At 51.8% G+C, this 13,428-nt stretch overlaps 1 protein-coding gene across 3 annotated transcripts in view; it reads left to right on the top strand.

The window, feature by feature from the left end:
• KAZN (kazrin, periplakin interacting protein) overlaps window positions 1–13,428 on the top strand; it is a 1,113,689-nt gene that overhangs the window by 1,080,580 nt on the left and 19,681 nt on the right. The window lies entirely within an intron of this gene.

The following is a 13,428-nucleotide window of genomic DNA, read 5'->3' as shown; positions in this document are numbered from 1 at the left end:
ACATGATCTCATTGGCACGAAGGGTTTGCAACGCCAAGGCAGTGTGACCCCCAGGGGTTAGGTCAAATCTCAGCTGCATCCTATGGGCTGCCTCAGGCCCCCTCCTGTACCCCCCCATTGTGGAAAAGCCTCTCCCCAAGGGCACCCCAGACTCCCCTGCTCACCCCTGCTCTGCACCAGAGAGAGCTGACCCAGGTCCCTTCCCTCCTCACCCTGGCAGAACAGGAAAGCCTGCAAATAGAGGGCCAGAGCCCCTCCCCAAGAGGCCAAGCACAGCCCCCGGATGAACCACAGCAAGACTACATAGAACGATGCCCCTCCCCGGGGACAGCCCTTTGCAGCTTGCAACGCTCTTTCCCGGGCAAATTAAGGTCAAGGTTAAGGGGGTAGCTTCTGGGCAAACTGTCTGGGTCCAAACCTTAGTCCTGACCATTTGCTACCTGGCAACCTTAAGCAAGTTACTGAACCTGGCAGGGTCTTGGTTTCCCGATGTGTACGGTGGGGACAGTAAGGCGCTCTCAAGGGGTGGCTGCAAGGAAGAAACGAGTTACCGCATATAAAAGGCTTAGCTTGTCATCACGAGGATGATGACAATGACAATGAGGACAGCGATCTCATCTCAGCCTCTCACCAGCCCTGTGAGAGAGGCAGAGCAGGATCCTTAGTACAGGTGTGAGGGCAGGCCCAGGCAGGTTCAGCAACTCGCCCGGGCTGCCGGGGCCAGCTCAAGGACAAGACCAGAGGATGCAGGACGTGTAGAGCTGACAGGGCTCTTGGCGGCTTCTCGCCCACTTCCCTCGTGTTACAGATGGGAAGGGACATGCCCACAGTCAAGCAGGGCATCAGTGGCTGAGCTGGTTCGGGAACCCAGGGCTCCTGACTCCCAGGCCAGTGTTCTGAGCTGCTGCAGACCACAAGATTCAGCAGGGGGAAAAAAAATCCTTGGGTCAATTGTTTTGGAAACAGTGCTGTGTCTCTAAAACCTTAGAGATCCTGAATGTAACACATTAGTTTATCAAGGCTCTGACAAGTTCTGCAGGGAAGGAAAATATCTCACTTTTTTCCACTCGCTTTCCCAAACGTAACTGACCACAGAACCATGCATCTGTACCTAGTTCCACAGAGTTCCCTCTGGGACATGTTGCAATGGGCGACTCCTCAGCCCCTGTATTCTGTGCTTAGAGGCACTAAGTCAGCAATTCTTTGGAGAGCTCTAAGCACACCACACTTCTGACATTGTTTAGCCCTGAGAAGTCCCTGAGGCTCATATAGGATTCCCAGGAGCCTTAAGAAGTGAGCCAGTAGCAAGGCGAGGTGGAGTCTGGACCTCCCTCTGTCCAAGCATCCCCTTTGCTCAGAAAGAACCCGAGTCAGTGTGTAGCCTCTGCAGAAAAGGAAGGGCCCCCGCAGACTGGCTAAGAAATGCCAGCCCCAGGATATTGATTTTGCTGCTGTCCCAGGTCCCAGGTATACACAGAGCGGCCGAGCCCGTTGCCACAGGGCCCTGGGGCAGGGACAGGAACAGGCACACCATGCTGCCAGGACATCTGGCCCCACCTGCCCTGTCATCACCAGCTCTGAGCTGCCTCATCGCTTTCCCTGGGCGCAGCCAATGGGCTCCATGCCTACATGGCACCAGCCTCCTTCCTTGGTAGGACACCGATGTCTCTGGGGGTGGCACGGAGGCTGTGGTTGGGGGCAGGCAGGCCAGGGAGGAGAGGAGAGAAGACTGCCTCTGACAGTTGTCACTGCAGGGACCAGTGCTGTTGTGACAGGGCAGGAGGCTCTCTGCCCTCCACAGGGAATGTGAGGGCTGTCTAAAAACCAAGGAGCGGAGATAACAGGCCGGGTCACCAATCGCAACTCGGGTGTGTGAACCATTGCCAGGTGCCCTCCATCTCTTCCTGTGGGTGCAGGAAACACAGATGCATTTTAGGGACAGCCTGAACCCAGCATGATCGGTCAAAAGCAAGCAACACAAGGAGGGATGTTGAGGAAAGCCCAGGCTTTGGAGCCAGATCTCTGGGTGAGATCCCAGAGCCAGCACGTAGCCATGCAACCCTAAGCCACTCGCTTAGGACCTTTGAGCCTCAGTTTTCCCCTCTATGAAATGGGAACAAAACGGCCCATCCCCTGGGGCAAAGATGAAATCGCAAGTGGAGAGAAATGTCCAGCCTCTGGCAGCTGCTCGTCTCGGTGTGGCAAGAGACTCCCACGAGAGGAAATGTGGGCCGGTGATGTGAAACACAGGCTCTGGGGCCTGGCTGTGTCCGTGTGTGCAACTGACGGACATTTCTGAGCTCCACTTTCCTCATCTGTGCGATGGGCCTGCTCACGCACAGGCTGTAAAGCACCCGGCAAGCTTAGCCATCGCGGTCACGGTCACAAGGGCTCCCTTGCAGGAAGGCTGGCATGCCTTTCACCATCTCTGTTTTAGATCAGCTCTAGCGACCGCACTGCCCAGAGTGTGGCAGGTGATGAGCGGGCCCACCTCCGTGAGCACTCTCGGGAGGCAGCACCGTGCTGCGCGTATACCCGCCTCGTTCCCACTATTTCTCAACCCCAGAGGCTCCAGGCGGGTCAGGGAAGTGGGTGCCTGGGCGCTGCAGGCTGCCCCCACCGAAGGAAGAGCGCCCTGCGGGGCTCCAGGGCTCCTAGAACTCCCGATCTTTCAAGAGAAGCCAAAAGTGTTATGGAATACACTGGAATTCTTATATTTGCAATTCTTTTTTTTTTTTTAAAGAATATTAGTGTTCTTTAGGGGTAACACATTTCAGGGCCCAAATTTGTCTCCAGGCCGCCTGCTCCGCCACCTCCGGTCTAGATTCTCCCTGTGGGCTCATCCAGCTGTATGGGTCCTTGCCTTTCCCCTCAATCAGAGTGTGGTGTGCCTGCCGGGCCGTAGGTGCCCATCTCAATTTGATACGTGTCCTCCCTCACCAGAGGGCTCTCCCGTCCTGCCCTTGCTGCAGCAGCAGACCATGCTCATTTCTGAACCCAGAGCAGGGCGCCCGGAGCCTGGGACATTTGGGGGAGTAGCAGGAGCACCAACCCTCCAAACTCTGGAGCCAGCACAGGAATCCCAAGCTCACCCGGCCCCCAGAGGCCCACATGGCCAGGGCTGCAGTCGGACGTGGGATCAGCCTGCTGGTGGCCTGAGAGCCCAGCCAGGTGACACTCCCATTTCTCCTGCCTCTCCTCTGTGGGACCCAGAGATGGAGACGGTGGTGGGGAGGTGAAGGTGCTGGTGGGCCTGACAAAGGGCGACTCCACACTCTCCCAGAAATGCCCGGAGGAGGTGTGGTCACCAGCAAGGAGACAGCTACAACCCTGCCAGCCCAGGGACGTGGCGTGGGTGTCAGGCTGAGGACCGAGGACAAGGACTGGCTTCTGCGGTGGGGAAGGGAGTGGTGAAAACTGGCAGAGGAGAGTAGGGCGTGACTTGCTGACATTTACCGAGTGGCAGGCCAGTGCAGGCCCTTGACATACGCTCGGTAAGTCATTCAACAAACACTGGCTGACCACTTCCTGTGTGCCAGGCCTAGGGCTCAGGCTGAGGACCCAGATGTAAACATGAGACCACATAAGTTATCCTGATGTAGTCCTCACCAAAATCACATGAAGTGGGGATTATTGTCCCAACCTTACAGGTGAGGAAACTGAGCTCAGACAGGAATGACAGAAAGACAGAAATAGCCCAAGGAGACACAGTAAGCGAGGGAACAGGGATAGGAATTGGGGTCCAGCAGTGCACTACACCGCTTCCAGGCAGATGCAGGCAAAGCTGCCAGAGCGGCTTGGTTCTCTCATTTCCAGAAAGACAAGACCAGCTCCAGTTTTCTCCTGGACATTTCCAGTAGGTATCTAAGTTGGAAGAATGACCCACCATGAGTCTCACCAAAGCTCTGTCTTCATTTGGAAGGACATTTAAGAAATATTGCTCATAAACATCTTTGCTCTTCCTAAATTGGCCTTGGGGCAAGAAGCAAAGTAGCTCACCGCTGGTGTGGGAAATTTCCAGGCAGCTGGGAGGCATTTTGAAGGAGCTGGGAGGTTGGTCAGTCTGCATTAACTGCTTAGGATGATCCCATAGAAGGCATTGCCTCCAGGTGGCTCGCCCTGAGCCAGAGGTCCGCAGCTCTGACTCGCGGGGGGTCCCCCTGGGCCAGCAAGCAAATGCACAGTGTCTCGAGACCATCACGATGACCACAGTCCACAGGGCTCACGGAAGCAGGCTGAGCCGAGCCAGAAAGAACCGGAAAGGTCCTGAGGCCCATAGGGGAGCCGGGAGGGTTGGTGACAGGAAGAGGCCAGGCCGAAAATCTAGTCAGGGACTCCAGGCACAGCGGGGTGCTCAAAGCCCCCAGCAACCTGGAGCTCCCTCCAAGAGCCATCCAGATGCAACTTCGTACTATCTCCACGGGGGTACCAGGAGAAGAATCATTCTCCAGCCCTCAGCTTCCACTCCAAGATCCCCTCTGCTTCACCTTCCAGACCCAGCTGGCAGTGGAAAAGCCAGCCAGAAAAACGTATGAGCAAAGAGAACTAGAAGTGAGAATACAGGCAGAGGCCGGGCCCCCGCTGGAATACTCCCCCGGCGTAAACAAAAAGAGCGAAGAGATTTCAATTGCAGATCAGACTCTAAGAAGGACTTCCCAAATGTGGGCACTCTTCAGCATGAGGACAGGTTAGCAAGGAGGAAAAAGGAAAGTTTCTGTGTCTATTTTTAAAGCATCCCGTAGTTGTCAAGGGAGAGCAGTCTGCTTGCCTTCCCTGGACCTCGTCTTCGCCTCCCTGCCCCCGAGTCTATAAACTAGTTGGAACTAGTTGCCAAGCATCTACCTGGGACATGAGTGCAGAGAGGTGGAGCCTTGCCAACTCCCGGAAATCAGTCCCCTGACTCCTGGGAAAATCCTCCGAGGGGGATGATGGTCCCTGAGGCTGAGGACAGGGGTCCTGTCGGGTCGGTTGACGCAATGAGCCCAAGCTTAGGCTGGCCCATGCCAGGCAGCAGCACCAACAATGAGGGGAAAGGGAAGCATGTGACATTTTTCTCTGAGCGCATAAAGTAGTGATGGCTGGTAAAATCCGAACTCGGTTGGACTTCTCCATGTGCTTTGCGGTGTCGTGGACTTTAAGGGACACGGGGGCATGGGAGCGCGGTCAGCTTGTTGGCTCAGGGCCTCCAAGGGCCCGCTCGGCGCTGGGGTCAGGGCGTTGTGGGTGGGTGGCGGGCCCACCGGGGTCCTGCCGTCACCCCAGCAGCTACCCCATCAGTGACTTGATGCCGTTTGAACCCTGGTTGTCCGACCCGGTGCTCCAGGGTCTGTCTTTGGCACATACCTCACAGGAGCTGGGACCGGGGCCCCAGCAAAGCATCTCTATCCAACACAGTGCTGTTACCGGGCCGGGAAACGTGACTTCCTCACATTATAATGCAGCAATTTAAAAATGAGAGTTCAGGTTTTGGCTGGAGAAGTGCTGATGGGGGCTTCCTGCCACTGCCCAAGGGCAGGGGGCTTGGACTGGCGCTGGCCGCCTGAGCAGGGCCGATCTGAGAAGAGAGAGGCCCGGGAGGAAGGGTCGGGGTGCTGGGAGCAGTCAAGCTGTGTGCTCACTGGCGTCTAGTGTATGGAGGCCAGGGAGGTCCCCGAAACATCCTAACCCTGCGCAAGACAGCTCCCACGACAAAGTATGAGCCCGTCCCAAATGTCAGTCAATAGTGCTGAGGTCCAGGGGCCCTGCCATCGGCCAAGAAAAGGGAGGGAGACCATGTGGTACGTGTGGGGGCCACAAGCGGCTTGACTAGGCCGAAAAGGAGGTGGGAAAAAAAAGATGAGCCTGAAGGGAGAGGCCTGCTCCCTCCCTCCTTATGTCCTCTCCTGCCTGCCTGCTTTTAACCAAAATCTATAGAGCGCCTTCTGTCCGGGCAGTGGTGGGCAGGATCTGGCTCGTACATGCTCACGCACCGATGCCCCGCTCCACATCCCGTGGCGTCTTGTTGGTCACTGAAATGGGCCATGGTGGGTGAATTAACACCACGGAGATAGGCAGACATGGGGCTCTTGCTAGGCATTAGAGATACCTAGGTAGGAAAAACAGGTCCCACTCCTGTCCTTATGGGGTTTACGCTCTAGTGGGACGCACACTCCCTTAATAATCCCATGACCGTTCCTTGATTTCAGCCGTGAGAACTGCAGGCAAGAACGGGACCTGGCACAATGAGAACGCTGTGAGCGCATGCGTGCGGGTTGGAGGTGTGAACACACAGGTGCTGCAGGGGGGCAGGGACCGGCCTATGCGGGAGGACTGGAGAAGGGGTCCCTGGAAGAGGCAACATTTCAATAGAGCCTGAAGGCTTCATCGGAGGTCGCCAAGCAGAGAAGCCAGCAGCTGGGATACTTCCAGGCAGAGAGCAGCAGGTGCAACAGATTCAGGATGGGGGAGGGGACCAGGAGCGCTGGGAAAGTACAAGAAGCCCAGGGGGCCGGGGAGGGGGGCATGGGACTGAGGAGAAGCCGGCAAGGGGCCGGGTCACACAGAGCCTTGTCGTGTGAGGAGCTTGGGCTTTATCCAGGAAGCCATTGATGGATGTTGAGCAGAAGAGGTCCCTGGGAAGATTCAAATTAAAATAATAACAACAAAAACAAAACTGTATTGACTGTCCCTTTCCCATAACTTGGGCTTTTAATGATGGCATTAAGCATCACCATGAACCAGGCCCAGGTGATAAAGAGAGGGATAGACTTGGCCTCTGACCTTGGAACTCGCTTTGTAACAGGGCAGATGGATGGACCCCCCCCCAGCAGAACGTGGAGAGCACAGGGTGGACAATGCACACAGCAAGAGGGACGTCCTCTCGGGGCCAAGTGGAGGAAGACAGACTCCGAGGGACCATAAATCTAAAAGAAAACACACTCTTTAATTTATCTCTGGCCTCACCAAAAGTAAGGGGAATCCCCAAGTTGCCCCCATCCAAAACTAAAAAGCTGTGAACTAAGACCAGAACAGGAGCAGTGAGTGATAACCAAGTGTGACACCTGGGGTCTGTCCTGGGGACAGACGCTGATGTCAGGACTGTGGAGAGGGAAGTAAACGCTGGGGAGTGGCCAAGTGAAGGAACAGAGCCTGTGGTCTCTCATTCTTCCAGGTCTCTCTAACAGGAATTAAGTGGTCCCTGCTACCAGGTACCATCCCCCCTCCCTCGCCGCTCCCACCCTGGCAGGTCACAGAAATCCTCTCTGGCCTTAAGCCCTAGAGATTCCCATAAGATCAAATCTGAGTTCAGCATGCATGAGAGTCCACAGAGAAATACAGCAAATTTAGACCCTCCAAGGCCTTTTCAGTTACATACTTACCAATATACCAAATATAAGCGAATATGTATGTAATGCTTAAAAAAATTTAAGATGAAGTCATAAACATGAGCAAAGAACAAGAGACTATCTGAAAAGACCAGGTGAACTTGGAAAAGAACAAAATAGAACTTTTAGAAGTATGTAGTTAGTAACATTAAAAAAATAAAACCCAGGGGCGCCTGGGTGGCTTGGTCAGTTAAGTGTCTGACTCTTGATCTCAGCTCAGACCTTGATCTCAGGGTCAAGAGTCCAAGCCCCTCCTTGAGCTCCACACTGGGCATGGAGCCTACTTAAAAAAATAAGTAAATCAAATCAAATCCAAAGATGGGTTAAACAGCAGAGTAAACTACTGAAGAGAGAATTTTAAAAATGGAAAACAGGTCTAAGGAAATTACCCAGAATGCAATGCAGAGAAATAAGTTGATGGAAAGCATGAGGGGAAATCAGAGCTTTCTGGTCTACCACAACAGCCACTAGCCGTGTGTGGCAGTGTAAACCTGTATCTGAATTCATTAAAAGTCAATAAAGCAGGGTGCCTGGGTGGCTCAGTCGGTTAAGTACCTGCCTTTGGCTCAGGTCATGATCCCAGGGTCCTGGGGTCGAGTCCCACTTCAGGCTCTCAGCTCAGTGCAGAGTCTGCTTCTCCCTCTGCCTGCCACTCCCCCTGCTTGTGTTCACTGTCTCTCTCTGACAAATAAATAAATAAAATCTTTAAAAAATAAAAAAGAATGGAGAAGAGGTCATATTTTAAGAGGTAATGTTTGAGAATATTCCAAAAATAAACCCATCGTTACAGGAAGCACAATGTATATCAGTCAGAATAAGAAGAAATCCACCTGTAGCCACATCACAATGAAACTGGAGAACACCAAAGACAAACAGGAAATCTTTTTTTTTTTAAGATTTTTTAAATTTATTTTTTAAGAGAGAGAGACAGCGAGAGAGGGAACACACGCAGGGAGAGTGGGAGAGGGAGAAGCAGGCCTCCCGCCGAGCAGGGAGCCCGATGTGGGACTCGATCCCAGGACCCTGGGATCATGACCTGAGCTGAAGGCAGACACTTAACGACTGAGCCACCCAGGCGCCCAGGCAGGAAATCTTAAAAGGAGCTAACCAAAGAACAGTTGGGCCAGCAGCTGCCTTCTCTTTAGCAAAAACGAAGACAGAAGATAGTGGAACGATGTCCTCGAGGTGCCAGGAGGAAATGCCCATCAGCCTAAAACTGTGTACCCAGCAAAGCTCTTTGAAGGACAAGGGGGAAACAGGCTTTTTTCAGATAAAAGCTGTAGGAGCTTACCACCAAAAAAAATAACCTTAATCAGAGGAACTTTTAAATCATGTTCTTCGGGAATAAGAAAAATTATCCTAGAAGTTAGGTCTGAGGCGCAAGAAGAAGTGATGAACTACGTGCTTGACGTGTGGGGAAATTACTTTAAGCAAATATCATCAAGGTAAAATAATCATGTTGACAATGTCTAAAATTGTGGGGTTTTTAAAGGACAGAATTAAAATAATCGACGCGGTAGGTTGTAAGTCAGAGAGAGTGATCGGGATGTTTCAGTAGCTCCCTATTTAGGACAGAGCATTAAGATATCGCTCAACCCTAGGTTTTGTGAAGTTAAATACATATGGTAAGTTAAAGAATGGTTCTAGAATTCAGCACCCATCAGAATCACCTGGGAGGCTTGTTAAAATACAGATTACTGGACCCACCCCTCAGAGCTTCTGCTGCAGGAACGCTGCGGTGGGCTCCTAGAATCTGCATCCCTAACCAGTTCCCAGGTGTTGCTGCTCATACCGGCCCAGGGGCCCCACTTTGAGAACCACTGAACCAAAAGCAGAGAAACCGGGTGCTTCACTTCCAAACCAACAGAAGTGGGGAAAGGCAATGAGAAAACGAACAAAACCTTCCATCTAATGGAGCTCTGTGCAGGAAAGAGATCATATGAGCCACATATGTAATTTTAGATTTTTTTGTAGACACGTTAAAAAGTAAAAACCGGTGAAATGAATTTTAATAATGTATTTGATTTAACCCAATATACCCCAAATATTGTTTCAAGATGTGATCAATATAAAAATTATTGAGATTACTTTTTCTTCTTTTTTTGGACAAAGTCTTCGAAATTCAGTGTCTATTTTATACTGTAGAGGCTTCTCAGTGTGGACGAGCCACATAACAGGTGGTCGATAGCCACGTGTGGCTTGTAGCTACCCTCCTGGACAGAGCCGGTCTAGACTGCAAGTGATAGGAGACTGCAGAGGACAGAGGCCCCCACTCAGGCCCTGAGCACCCTCTGGATGCTGAGCACTTAGAGAATCATACATCGCCTCATTCAGTCCTCAGTTAGGCCTGTGAGATTAGACATCATTATCATCCCATTTCATAGATGGTAAAAGTAAGGCTGAGAACATTCAAAACACTTCCCCAAGAGAAGCAGAAGAGCTGGCATCGAAACCCAGGTCTCTCATATTCCTATGCCAACCTCAGAACCTCACGGTTTCTGTAAAGCATTTTCTGCCAACAGACCAGAGAGTATATATTTTAGGCTCTTGGGACCAGACAATCCATCTGGTGGGGAGAAGGTAGAACCTCTTCTTCCAGAGTCAACCTCGGTCCCCCCGGTGTTCAGAAGGATCCAGACTGATGGGCCTCTTGGCGACACCTCCTCAGACTCTGCCAAGGGGCTCAGCCAGCCTCTCTAACTCACTGCCTGACTATAAATGTGAGTTATTCTCACTCGTAGGACTGAGACAGAGGGGAAATAAAAGCGAGGATTGATGGAATCCCAGACATAAAATCTGGTACCATAATGCCTGCATTTTAGAAATTGCCTTTAATTAATGGTTTATGACCCCAAAGACGCCCCCCTCTTCAGGCCTTCTGCAGTGTCGACTCAGAGCTCAGTCCTGGGTGGCAAGGGGGGGAAGGGGGCGCTGAAGGAGGTGGGGTGGTGAATGGCTGTCTTTCTTCAGAAACCAAAATGTGTGGTTTGCTCCTAGGACCCCAGCTCGTCCTCTGGCGGTGCTCGAGCCTGGGTGCCCCAAGGAATGTGAATGGAAAGCCAGCTCTCCTCACCGGCCTGAGGCCTGTGAGCTACAGAGTGACCCACACATATTCACACGCTCAGGAAGTTTGCTTTTTCTCTTTGGCCCCTTATCTGTCATTCCCTCCCCACCCTCCACTCATTCTTTCCTTCTTCCTGTTTCTCTTTGTGTCTTGGTTGTTTCTGTGGCACTATTTCCCTCCCGAAGCCCTGCTCTTTGAGTCTCTCTCTCCAACTCTCTCTCTCTCTCTCTCTCTGACTTTTGCTGCCTGTTTCCTTCCTCCTTCCCTTGCCACCTTTATAGTCTTTACTTGGGGAGGCCTAGCCAAGCGCCGCCCCGCCCCCCCCCCCCCCGGGATGGGATAGACAAGCCCACCCCTCACCTCCCAGGGAGCCCCGCCTCTCCCACCTGGACCAGGTAGGAGTCCTGCTGGGACGATGCACTTCTGCCCAGGTGGGGCACCCCTAAGCACCTGAGCTGAACTCAAGCCACGTTTCATCCCAGGAAGGCAGTGGAACTGAGGCAAGTACTGAGTGCCTACTGTATCTTCACATTCAGAATTTATACTAGTCATGAACCTGGGAGGTAGATAGTATTATTATTATACCCATTTTATAGATGGGAAAACTGTGACTTTAAGGGGTCAAGAAATTGGCCCAGAGCCAAGGTCTGTTCAACTCCAAAGCCTGTTTCCACAGGCCCAGTCCAAATGGACAACACGGGCTGTGTCTTGGAATTTCAGGTAACCAGATGTGGTGATATTCGTCTCTCATCTTCCCGGAAGCAGGTGACAGAGACAGGACTCAGCTGCAGGAACAGCACAGAGACTCTCAGCTCTTTCCAAGCCAGGGAGGACACACCCGCGTTGTGTGCCGGAGGTTCACACCTGTAGGACCCAATCAGAAAGGCTTCCCTGCAAGCCAAACCTGTCCTGGGGATTCCCTGCAAGCCAAACCTGTCCTGGGGAGCCAGGGGCCGCAGGGGGGACACTGAGGCCGGGGAGAGGCAGCTGTCTCACTAGGCAGAAACTCGGGGAGCCCCGGGGAGGGCTGCAGAGGAAGCTGCTGGTTCCACATTCCCAGGCGTCACGGCAACACGCGCTCAGACCAGTGATCTGCTCCGGAGCTCTGTACCATCTGCCATTTCTCTGGGGGCAGGGAAGAGGCCTTGCACCTACCCAGCATCCCCAGTCACGGAGTCCCCAGAGCAGCCCTGGGAAGGAGGCAGGTGGCAGGGAGGCATCATGCCAAGCTTAGGGTGTTCGAAATGGAGGCATGAGGTATCGTGGCTGCCCACCCTGAGTTAGGTCGCTCTGCCCGGTGCCCTGCTGGACCAGGGGTGGCATCCTCCTGGCCAGCAGCCGTGGGCTTCCAAGGGCTCTTGTCTGAGCAGCTAGAGGCCCCTGGCGTTGGGGAGAAAGGTTTTGGCAGAGCTGGATGCGTGTATGGTCCCCAAGCGGATACAGCTGTTTCCAAAGAGTTTATATGGCAGGGGCAGGGGAGGGGTGAAGGAACTGGGGAGAGGAGCTCTGTCACTAGGAAAAGATTTCTATGTGTCCGTTTCAAGAATAACGTACCTCAATGCAGGAAACGTGGGACACAGGCAAGTGTGCACACATTCACAAATACCCTTGCACACTCACATGTGCACACTCACGCACAAAACAATCACATACACACTCTCACACACAATTAACCCATCACCCCTTTCCAGACACAGACTTTTAACATTTATCCAACTAGTATATGTATAAATGTATAAATATACATATATACACACAATTAGAGTTCTACATCATGGAATCATGTATCATTTTAAAAAAACAGTTGGGATTACATTGTACCTGCTGTCTTGTACTGTCCTTTTTCGCTTGGCAGTAGATTATGAACACTTTCCCATGTTAAAAGTATTCTCCAATGACCCATTTCTTATTAATCACATATATTCCAATATATGAATGGGAAATCGTTCATTCAGACGAACTCCCATCACTAACTACTTGTACCGCTTCTTACTTAATTTTTCCAATTTCTGTTATAAATGTATGCATGTTTATTGTGGAACTTTGATGATACACAAAAGTATAGCAAGAGGAAATTAAGCTCATTCTTCCTGGCATCCAAGCTCAGTAACTGTAAATATCTGTGTGACTTCACACACATTGTTGTAACCACGTGCCCAATTTGATGGATAAGCGTTTTTTACATCGTTATAATTTACAACGTACAGTATTGGCAGGGTCCTTTCTAACCAGGTTTCTTTTTTAAATACTTGTCATTTCTCGTGGTATTGAGTTTGTGTGGGTGTTGACTTAACCCTGCTTTAGAGAAAGGGACTTTCCATCTCAGTCAAGTTCGCCCTGAACCTGGTCCGTTCATCGGGTGTGCCCGACCACGGATTGAAGAGTAGGGATGGGAAATGCTGGGGGATAGACATTTTCGTCTATGAGAGGCTGCTCCGGAAACAGGTTTCGGTGTGTTAAAGAAGGGAGCGGAGGCTCCGTGTATCCTAAGAAAATAAATCACCCAGCCGCCCAGAGATGACTGCCACTGTATTGATTACAATAGCGAAAAATGGGGAAGAGCCCACGCCCATCAACAGGAGGCAGGCAAGGTAAATGAGAAAGCATCCTCTGATGAATCCCGTGCTGTCAAGAGATAGCACAGATCTCTACGGAGATGGAAGGATGTCCTCCACGGTGTAAATGGGAACGGTGTATTATGAAACGGAGAGCGTTGTGTCTGCACGTGGGTCTGGGTGCGCTCGGAAGCGTGGGTCTGTGTGTGTTTGGAAGCGTGGGCGTTTGTGTATCCCAAGGAATATTTAACTAAAACTAGCAGCTGCTGTCTCTGGGTGGCGTGGGATTTGGGGCGATTTTCACTTTGTTTTATTTTCATTCTTTTCTGGATTAAGTTTTAAAAAGTCTGCTCTTTTGTCGGGGTGGGGGTGGGGGAACAGATTACTCTTGTCATGGGGGAGGGGCAGCAAAACAAAACAAAAGCCATTTTGATTTTGGAAAGAA

This window comes from Callorhinus ursinus, unplaced genomic scaffold, assembly GCF_003265705.2.
Source record: "Callorhinus ursinus isolate GAN/ISIS: 27379988/994484 unplaced genomic scaffold, GSC_fseal_2.0 scaffold18, whole genome shotgun sequence".
Classification (NCBI taxonomy): domain Eukaryota; kingdom Metazoa; phylum Chordata; class Mammalia; order Carnivora; family Otariidae; genus Callorhinus; species Callorhinus ursinus.
Note: the sequence above shows the minus strand (reverse complement) of the source record. Positions and strands in the feature narration are given on the sequence as shown.